This window comes from Triturus cristatus, chromosome 2_1 (genome assembly GCF_964204655.1).
Source record: "Triturus cristatus chromosome 2_1, aTriCri1.1, whole genome shotgun sequence".
Taxonomy (NCBI): domain Eukaryota; kingdom Metazoa; phylum Chordata; class Amphibia; order Caudata; family Salamandridae; genus Triturus; species Triturus cristatus.
Genome location: NC_140581.1, coordinates 456,440,646 through 456,451,079, shown reverse-complemented (window position 1 = coordinate 456,451,079; position 10,434 = coordinate 456,440,646). Strand labels below are relative to the sequence as shown.

The 10,434-nt window shown below is 42.7% G+C and overlaps 1 long non-coding RNA gene across 1 annotated transcript; it reads left to right on the top strand.

Annotated features, from left to right (window-relative positions):
• The first annotated feature begins 3,194 nt into the window (after positions 1-3,194).
• On the top strand, positions 3,195-10,128 carry LOC146865459 (uncharacterized). Its single transcript, XR_014970313.1, has 2 exons — positions 3,195-5,234; positions 5,342-10,128. It is a non-coding gene; the product is annotated as an uncharacterized LOC146865459 (long non-coding RNA).
• The last annotated feature ends 306 nt before the right edge of the window (positions 10,129-10,434 follow it).

Below are 10,434 nucleotides of genomic sequence, written 5' to 3'. Positions count from 1 at the left end.
ATGTGGTGTATGAGTTATTACAATCATTGCAAAGAAATGTACATTTCGGTGACTGAGAAGCTGCTGGTCAGACTGTACATCAAGGTGCTGCGCTACTATACATGATACAATCATACGTAACCTGGAGCGTTAACGCTTAAGTCAGATACGACCAGGTTTTCAAAGAGCAGCTCTTAATAATCACAAGTTGTGAGATAACGTTAGAAGTTGAAGGTGGTGAAGACAAAATGCATGCAAAGAGATGTCAAAGAATAAGACAGTTAATTACTCACCAGAATATGAGTAAAGTGAGCCAATACGATCTCAGCGCCAGGTGCCACAGCCCAGGTAGCACAGGGGTTGTGTTTACCAAGCTGGTGGCAATCCGAAATGACCGAAGATATCTTCAGAGCTGTGGATGGTTGAAAGAACGGAGGCAAAGACTGAGGCCGTCATTTAAAAATTCATCAAGGATGACATAGAGGTCAGCACATCTCATGGCCTTAGAAATGGCTCACACAAACCGATTCAAGATGAACTGCAGAGGGAGCTGGAGAGAGCTCCACCTGCAATAGCAACCACTCCCAGATGTTGTTACAATGCTGCCGTTTTCATGAAACCACCACCACACTTCAGTACTGCCAAACACCTAAATATTTGAGATAGATGGACTGCTTGGATGGAGACATTAGATGATTTTATTAATGCACTTAAAGAGATGGATAACAAAAAGATTATCAGTCTCGATGTGTGAAGTAAGCGTCCTGAGGCGGAAGCCGGGACTTTTAGAACTGTTTAGTATTGCTTGACAACTTACTGTAAATTGTTTTAATCCCACTGGTATTTCTAGTACAGCTCACATGTGTTTGCTTTTATCCTTTTAAATACCGCACTCTCTGTTCTGGGCACTCGATCCCCCGTTTGGAGGCACTCCGCTCCCGAGGGTACCGCCATTTTGGGTTGGGAGCCGGCCGAGCAGTGCAGTGCTCCGCCCCTCCCGCCCTTCCTCCTTTAAAAACGTAGCGCTTCCCGCCGGAGACTGACTTGACAGTCTCGGTGTGTGAAGTAAGCGTCCTGAGGCGGAAGCCGGGACTTTTAGAACTGTTTAGTATTGCTTGACAACTTACTGTAAATTGTTTTAATCCCACTGGTATTTCTAGTACAGCTCACATGAGTTTGCTTTTATCCTTTTAAATACCGCACTCTCTGTTCTGGGCACTCGATCCCCCGTTTGGAGGCGCTCCGCTCCCGAGGGTACCGCCATTTTGGGTTGGGAGCCGGCCGAGCAGTGCAGTGCTCCGCCCCTCCCGCCCTTCCTCCTTTATATGGCCCCCCTCACGAGGAAGCGCAGCGGACGAGCGCAGCGGGCGCGCCGACGGCGCGCCGAAGGCTCGCCAAAGGTGAGCCCGTCTGCGCCCGTCCGCGCCGGACCCGCGCCCAGGGCCAGTCCCCCTGCTGCTCTCATGCCTCACTCCCTACCCAGGTTCGTTTACAATACAAACGAACTGCTAGCTCTAAACATCGTATCTCCCGGTAAGGACTGTATCATTTGGGAACCTGGGACCAATCACCCTCCCACACTCTCCCACTGCCCCAAGTGCTCGTCGCATTTGCTCAAACCTCTTTGGCTACCAATCACGCAATTAAGAGACCAGTTCACCTGTCCGATAACCAACCACCCCCTGACTAAATGCCTTCTCCTTAACACAAGGTCTCTAGTCAAGCATAGCTTAGAAGTCACCGATTATATTCAGGACGCAGGCATAAAAATTGCCTTCATCACGGAAGCCTGGACCGATGCAGCATCAGGTCCAGATTTAGTCAAAGCCACCCCACAGGACTTCATCTGCTACACCCAAAATAGGGACAAAAGGAGAGGGGGTGGCCTAGCCATCATATATCATAAAGACATCAGAGGCTCCTTTCAACCCGGTCCCCCTGACCTAGTTGAATCTCTGCTATTCAACTTTACCCTCTCTAATCACCAGTCCTTCATAGGATGCCTTGTTTATAGGCCCCCAGGTGAGAAAACTAGATTTCTAGCAGCCTTGAGCAAACTACTAGAAGCTGTAGCCTGCTCCCAAAGATTCACTCTTCTGGGTGATTTTAATTTCCATCTGGAAAGCAAAACATCCCCCGACACCCAGGAACTTATCGATCTTTTGACTGGGATTGACATGCCACAGTTAGTAATGGATCCTTCTCATAGAGCAGGACACACTCTGGATGGGATCTTTTCCAATCAGCTTAATTTGAAAGTCTCCTCGGTCCTACCAGTGTTCTGGTCTGACCATTCAGCAATCCACTTTTCTATTCCTCTCACTATTTACGAAAAACCAGTCAACAAGAGAAACACCCCGAAACTAGCACGAAAATGGAAGAATATCACTGGGGACTCGCTAGGTAATACACTAAACACCACATTACCCCCCCCTCCAAACAATGTGGAGGAAGCAGCTAAGATCTATACTACCTGGCTGGACCGGGCTTGTCTACTCTTAGCCCCCCCCAAAATCATCCATACCACTCGGGCCAAGCCTACCGCTCCATGGGTCACAGATCAAATAAGGGAACATAAAATAAGGTGCAAAAAACTTGAAAAAATCTGGCGCATGCACTATAGAGCAGCCGACAAAAAAATACTCAATTCGGAACAAAGGCGTTACAAGGAATCCATCCTGCTAGCGAAAAAAGCCTTTCTCACGAGACAGATAGAAGATGCAACCAACACCCCTAAAGAACTCTTCCTTACGGTCGCTTCCTTAGCAAACCCCAAACCTATGGAAATTCCAGCTAGCCTCTCACTTTGCGAAAGCTTGGCGACCTTCTTTCGTGAAAAGGTGGAAAACATCTTCCTTCCCTTAGATAGTATAGTGATGACCTCTTCACCGAGGGAGGCCCTTGAATCCGCCAGACCCGAACCCACGCTTCTATATTTCCCGCCCATCACGGAAAAAGAAGTGATAAGTCGCCTACAAAAAATTAAATCAGGCTCCCCTCATGATCCCTGCCCCACAACAGTTATTAAACTTGCACCAGACGCAATTGCTAGGGCTCTTACTCCCCTCTTCAATCTGATGCTGGAGATAGGGGAATATCCCTCTAGTTGGAAGCAAGCTTCCATCTTACCCTTGCTAAAAAAAACCAATCTTGACATCACGGAGATGAACAATTATCGCCCGATTGCCAGACTCCCACTCCCGGTGTCGTAAATTGGCTGCGATTAAATTAGCGTTAGCAGAATCCATCTGGTATTTACAGGCTATCCTGTACATTTTGTGGAATCCATTTTGTATTTCTGGCAGCCATTTTGTCTTCCCTTGTGCTCTGTTTAAAGGACTGGCTATACTTAGACTCTGCTACCCTGCACATGCGCAGGAATATCTAACTGTCCATGCATCTGTTTTTAGTCTGTAACTATCAGGTTGTTTCTACCAGAGTCAGCAACTGCTAGCTCCTCCTATACTATTTACGGTGCATTTCTGTATGACCATCTATGTATGTAACTCTTCTCATGTATGCTTGCATCGTCCTTTTCCTGAGCCCCTGTGTGGGTATAAAAGACCCATGGTTCTTCTACTCTGGGTGCTACCTTCATTCAGCACCACAGGGTGCTGGGTGAATGTGGTTCCACCTCCTGAGGTTTAATAAACTATGTATTTTCTATTTCAGATTCTGTGCCAACTTCTTTCTAATAGTCTGAGGACTCTGTGCAGAGAAGGGCGAACCCCTTGCACTGGTAGGCCTAGCTGAGGCCTATTTTCTACAATTGGCGCCTCAACTTGGGGCTCATCGGTGACTCGGATGCCCAAAGGATTGGTCGCGACGAAGGATTGGAATCTCGCTCTGGACGTGATCACTGCCCGATAAGACCAGAGTCTTGGCATCCACGGCGACTTTTCCTTTCTTTCTGATCTGACCATCCAGGTGGCACCGGTCCTCGACTGAGATCTCTTCTGTTGATTCACCGTGCAGTGACCATTTGGTCGATTTTAGAACTTGGCAGGATGAATCTGAACACCAAGTGATTGGTAAGTGTCTGCGGCGCTTGCTGTTGGTTTTGATGCCTGTGATTGGTAAGGTAGTTTAGTAACGCTTACTGTGGCTTTGAGTATGGTATATTTTGTGTTGGCCAACTTGGTTTGTTTTGACATATGTGACTTGCAATTCACATAGGCAGGTAATGAGGAGAATTTTCTCTAACTGAATTGATTTGAACGGCACATCGTACTAAAGGTACCTTAAGTGCAACTTTGATTATAATATTGCATATTCTGCACTATTTTTTGGCATATCTGTCTTTAGCACACTTCAAAAGATGTGTTGCCTTTGGAATGGTACCAAAATGAAACTTGATGAAGCACAACTGGCCCCCCCTCGGAGGGGACGCCTAATAGGGATATGTATATTAAGTATGGTCTTTCTTCTATAATGTACAGCGCATTATGGAATAAAAATACCTGTAAGTGGTGACTAGTACCCCGAGGAACTAAATATGTACATAAAAGGATCCTGGTCTGTGCACTTAGTAACATTCATAAGTGATGAGATGCAGAGCGTTTTTTTTTGGTGTTCTGCCAGCCAAATCTGGTGAATATGACTTGCAACTAGTATTTACAAATGGTTTGGTTTAAGTACAGTCTGTGGGCTGTCTTTTGTTTCTGTCTTAAGTGTTGATCTGTGGGTTAAATGTGTGTTTACATGTTATGGTGTGGTAAATTGTGTTTTGGATGTTGCTAGCACTGGAAAAAGCGTGTGATTGAATGACTGTGAATATGTGAAAGAATTCTGAGAAGTGAAATTGTTAAGGAGTAAATTTAATTTGGTCTCATCACCATCAATAAGTCGCAAAAGGAAATTGAGAGGGGTGTAGCAAGAGAAAGAGCAACCCCTGTGATTTGATGACACCCTTAATGTACAAAAGTATTAATGAAGAGTAATTAGGGACCCGTTAAAAGTTTAGCTTGGAAAAATTGTGGGTATTTCGAATTTGCAAATTGTTCCTATGCAGCTTTGTGTTCTTGGTGGTTCAGTGAGCCAATGTGCTGGGTCCACAGGGTTGTAGGTTCTAATTTAAGCTGAACCTGCTAATCTGAGAATTGAACCTAAATTTATGACCCTTGAAAAGAAATTGTATATTAAAATAAATGTTTCCATAGGGCAAATTATTGCAGTTTAGATAACATTAGGAAGGCTTTTTGTCTTTGACAGCTTCAGGGCTGTGCAAGGCAGATTTTGACCTTGCAGCTTGTAAGGTGGGGGCTAAAAATAGAGGAGTGAACCAGGAGGTGAAATCACTGCTTAGAAAGCTTCACTGACATGAAAATGTGTAATGCTTGCAGCAGGACAGCCTTGGAGAAAGGTGGGGGCTAGGAGCACTCGCTGTGGCCCGGTTCTGCGCTGAGGTTTAGCTTCTCTGATGAGACAGGGCAGCTGAGGAACGAAACCCAAGGAGCCTTCCTCTGCCCTATTTTGTGCAAAGACCAGTTAGACTTTCCATAGAAAACTGTTTTTTTTTTTTTTTAAAACTGTTGCATTAATCCTACACAAAAAGTAAGATGATGCTCTTGCTTGAAATTTTAAGGGCTATATGCCTATATAAAAACGATTTTCCAATTGAGAATTAATTTTCTCAGTGGAAATTGTGGCGCAAAATTAACATGGATTATCGGATAAGAGTTTTACCTTTAGAAAGTTAAAATTAAGATGACCTGTGTAAAGAGAAAAACTAAATTGTGTGTTTTACAATAGACTAAATTCAGATACAAAATGTCACAGCATTTATCTTTTGTATAGGGTATTCAAAGGCATTCACATTATACAGCACGACAGATTTGTGTTGGCTTGAAGGGTTGACTTGCAAGGCGTGTGAATTTCGACACCTTTACGTGTTAAACAGCTGTGTCAACAAGACCATTTCTATTTCGGACTCCGGCTACAGAGAATAGTTGAAGTCAAAAACACGGAGTAAAATTCTGCATTTCAGACTGCTGTTTCCAAAGTTAGAAATGTAGTTTCATTATTTTTGCAGATTGACAGTAGGGATTTCTTTTCTTAATGCCTTTTTTTTAAAATAAGGATAAGAGTGGTTTTTGATGTTCAATAATAATGGCTGTCCTTCATTTAAAAGTGGCGCAGACTTAAGATGTTTCAAGATAAGCTTCTGTGCTTAGGGCTAAGAATTAATGTGTTTCAATATAATAGGCAAGGGATGCAGCTCGCTTTTCATATGTAGACTCATCAAAATGATTAGATTTATTAACAAAAAATATATTTTGATTATATATAAAAAAAAATGTTATTTCAAATAGGTGCAAAAACAAATTCGTTTTTTACTATTTATAATGCCTAATAATGATACTGTGACCTCCTAGCATCCAAATTGCATTTAAGCCGTGCTATACAGCAATAGGGGGTCAATTACATGTGAAAATGTCACTTTACCCAGGCGTACAAAACTCATTTTTATAAGGGTATACATTATACATTTTTGATGCCACATCTCTGGGATATGTAGAGGACATTCTGGGGATGACTATTATGCAAAAACATTGTAGGATGTTAATTTTTAAGTGCCCTGAAAATCAAAGTCGAAATTGGGTAAAAATTCACTATTTAAATGAGTTTTCTCCAGTCAGATCAGTTTTTAAACTGCCTTACGCCCCAGTAAATGCACATATGTAAGCATAGACCATCTATACTGCTAGACAAACGCTTGGCACACTGCTTATACATATCAATGTACAAAAATTGGCAGAAGTTATTAAGCTTACCTCTGAAATTGCTGGTAGACACACAGAGTGGGTTTTGCTGCTCTGTCTTCGGTCTTTAGGGTCACTTTGACTTGGAAGCACCACATGAAAACCTTGCATGCATGCTGGGGAACAGCTGCATAGGTTATAGGTCAAAGTCCTACATTTAGAAGCCTGTAGGGCTCAGCACAACGTTGCTTTGACATTTCGACATTTGAAAGACGAAATGGCAGGGGAAGAAAGAGGTGGTAAAAGCAAGTTGTTGTGTGCACTCAATGCACATAGTATATGTGACCTCTCTTTAAAGGACAATGGCTCTGCCATATATATATAGTATAAATGTTTTTAGGGTTGAATTCAGGAAGCAATGGGATTCAGTTTGACTTCATGCGGTCTCATGTTGCACTAGTACATTTGCTAAAGGAATATGTTCTTTGGCTAGCTGAAATGTGCTATTTCGCTCCTCAGAGTTTGTTTATGCCCAGTTGCTACAAATTGGGGTTGATAGTGTTGACAGAATGAAACCTGGTACAGGTTTCTTACCGTCAAAACTGGGGAGTGGAGGCTAGCTCCTCTACAAATTAAGGGTAGGCAAATTTATGTGTTCTCTCTCTTTTTCTTACTTTTTTTTTGAGCCTGTCTAAACTGTCTGTGAAATAACCATGAGACATTAAATTGGCTATTCAGTAATACTGTTTTAAACATTATTAGCATTAATAAAACGAATAAATATATTTTGCTATGTTACTACCCATCCTCTCTGATGGAATTATGAGAGGATGAGTAGTCTAGGTTGCTGTTTCCTTATTTGATCTTTAAGGGGAACTAGCTGTGGGTAGTTTTTGTTTGAAAATTCTCAGGTGACAACACCACTATTGTTTGTTATTCTCATGCTACATACAGTTTTGCAAGGGCATTGCTAGTTTTATTAGCTAGTCTGTGTAAATAAACTGACAGTCCTTACTAGACCTAATGTTGCATAGTTTGGATTGTGAAAATGTAGAATGCAGGGAAGAGGTCTATGTGATCCTTAGCAAACATTTTTGAGGAAAATATTGTTTTACAGGAGTCTGTTAGTCACAAGATGTTCCGCTGGAGAACATGTACCCATTATGTTGAAGTTTTTAGTTCTGTATGTAATAGGAATCCCTGTTAAATTAGCAGTGTTAGATTTTCCTGTTGCTCCTATAACATGAGAGCATGGTCCTGAGTATACAATATAGGTGCTTTAATTAAGAAAAATCATTTTAGAAGTGTCTGCAGTCCTGTACAAATAATGCAATGTTTAGGAGTAAAACGTGTATAACATTTCCTTTTTCTTGAGGGTCTTTAGAAATGAACACAGACTTCCTTGACTGCTTGGCATTGGGTGACGTATTACTCTTGTCAGTTCACTAAAGAGTTTTTTTACTTGCTAATAGGTCCAGACTGTTGTTTTATTTACTCTCACATATATGAAAGTGGTTCCAGGGTGCCTTGTTAATATATGGGGCGTCCCTGGACTAGGAAGTATTCTGAGACTATCCTCTCTGTTGATAGATTATTTTTGTGCCTTGTCTAAAGACCTTTTGTTCTGTCCACCAATAGATATTTGCTGCTTTACAACCATTGCCAGAGGGGCGCGTACATCAGATCCAGCTTGAGGAGTCAGCACCAGTCCAGCTTGAAGTCAAAGTGAAGGTAACCTGCACAGGCACTGCTGGCAACCAGGACCTCAGTGAAGGTAGAAGGCCGGAAGCATTGTGATGAGCGTACCCCTGCTACTATCTTGGGCGAAAGACGGGGTCACAAATCAGAAAGGAGAAATCGTGGATCAAGCTTTTGATGCCCAGCTGAGAGTCACAGACCGACCAGGAAGGGAAGAAGGTTTTTGCTTGAGGTAACCCCCTTTGAAACAAGGGTTGCTTCAGAGATCCTAGCATCAGGCCTCTGAATCCTGGTCCCAAAGTGGCTGTAAAGGAGATACCTGGGCACACTGAATGCAATCCATGGCCCCAACGAAAGAGCAGTGTGCCAGCAGAGCAATACAGGAGTTAGGGAAGGACTTGAGTTCAGGGTACAGGTGCTGTGTCTCTGGTGCCTGTTAGATTGAAATGAAGAAAACTGGTGCACTGCCTGAAACACTGGACAGGATCGCTGAGCGCATTTGCCCTGGTGGGTGATTGCCCTATCCTGAAAGAAGAAACTTTTCCCTTGAAACTAGGCCATGATTCCTGAGTTGCGAGTTGTGCAGCTCCACCGTGGGAACAACAAGAGCCTGCCTGTGAGGCTCAAACGGACACAGGGAGAAGACTCCCCTCTGGTTGGTTGTACAGCGGCTTTAATTTCCCAAGGACTTCTTTTTCTTTTTGTTGAAAATGTACCCCATTGATCGTCCCATTTTTGAGGAGGAGCAACCCTTTGCAGCTCTTCGTCCTAATTCTCATGGTCCTCCTGGTCCCCTGGATCCAGGATCATTTTTGTAAATAATATGTCTGACTGCTTTAATGTTTGTATTGGGTATAATGATAGATACTCTAGCCCTCATAAAGGAAACACTGGAAAAGTCTAGCGAAAATGTTTTTATTAGATATGTACTGTTGGATACTTTGATATTGAAATTGATGGTAACTGAAATGCATGGGAACCTTGAAAATGTTTTTACTGGATGGTTCTAGGATTTGCTAAGGACTAGAAAGCTAATAATTCTGTTTCTGATAATAGTAATTACTCTCTCCTGCTATCTGTATGACCCAATTCTCTGTTCCCTTTGTACTTCTGTTTATACCTCATACATACCCGCTTAACAATATTTAGAATGAGAAATGCCCACCTAGCAATGAATTAGGAAATTTATGAAAAGAAAAAAAAAAATTATTAAAAATTAATATGCATATTTTTCATTTTTCCTACTGGATTATGGGAGATGTCTTCAGCTAACGCTAAAAGGGTCGTCTGTCGTAAATTGGCTGCGATTAAATTAGCGTTAGCAGAATCCATCTGGTATTTACAGGCTATCCTGTACATTTTGTGGAATCCATTTTGTATTTCTGGCAGCCATTTTGTCTTCCCTTGTGCTCTGTTTAAAGGACTGGCTATACTTAGACTCTGCTACCCTGCACATGCGCAGGAATATCTAACTGTCCATGCATCTGTTTTTAGTCTGTAACTATCAGGTTGTTTCTACCAGAGTCAGCAACTGCTAGCTCCTCCTATACTATTTACGGTGCATTTCTGTATGACCATCTATGTATGTAACTCTTCTCATGTATGCTTGCATCGTCCTTTTCCTGAGCCCCTGTGTGGGTATAAAAGACCCATGGTTCTTCTACTCTGGGTGCTACCTTCATTCAGCACCACAGGGTGCTGGGTGAATGTGGTTCCACCTCCTGAGGTTTAATAAACTATGTATTTTCTATTACAGATTCTGTGCCAACTTCTTTCTAATAGTCTGAGGACTCTGTGCAGAGAAGGGCGAACCCCTTGCACTGGTAGGCCTAGCTGAGGCCTATTTTCTACACCGGCCAAAATAATAGAAGGTTACCTGAACACACATCTTAGTGCCTTCCTTAAATCGGCGGATGTACTGGACTCTTCCCAACACGGCTTCCGAGAAGGGCACAGTACGGAATCCGCCCTGATCAAATCTATGGAAGATATCAGGCAGGTAATGGATACAGGGGGCAGAGCAGCTCTGATCCTATTAGACCTCTCGGCAGCCTTC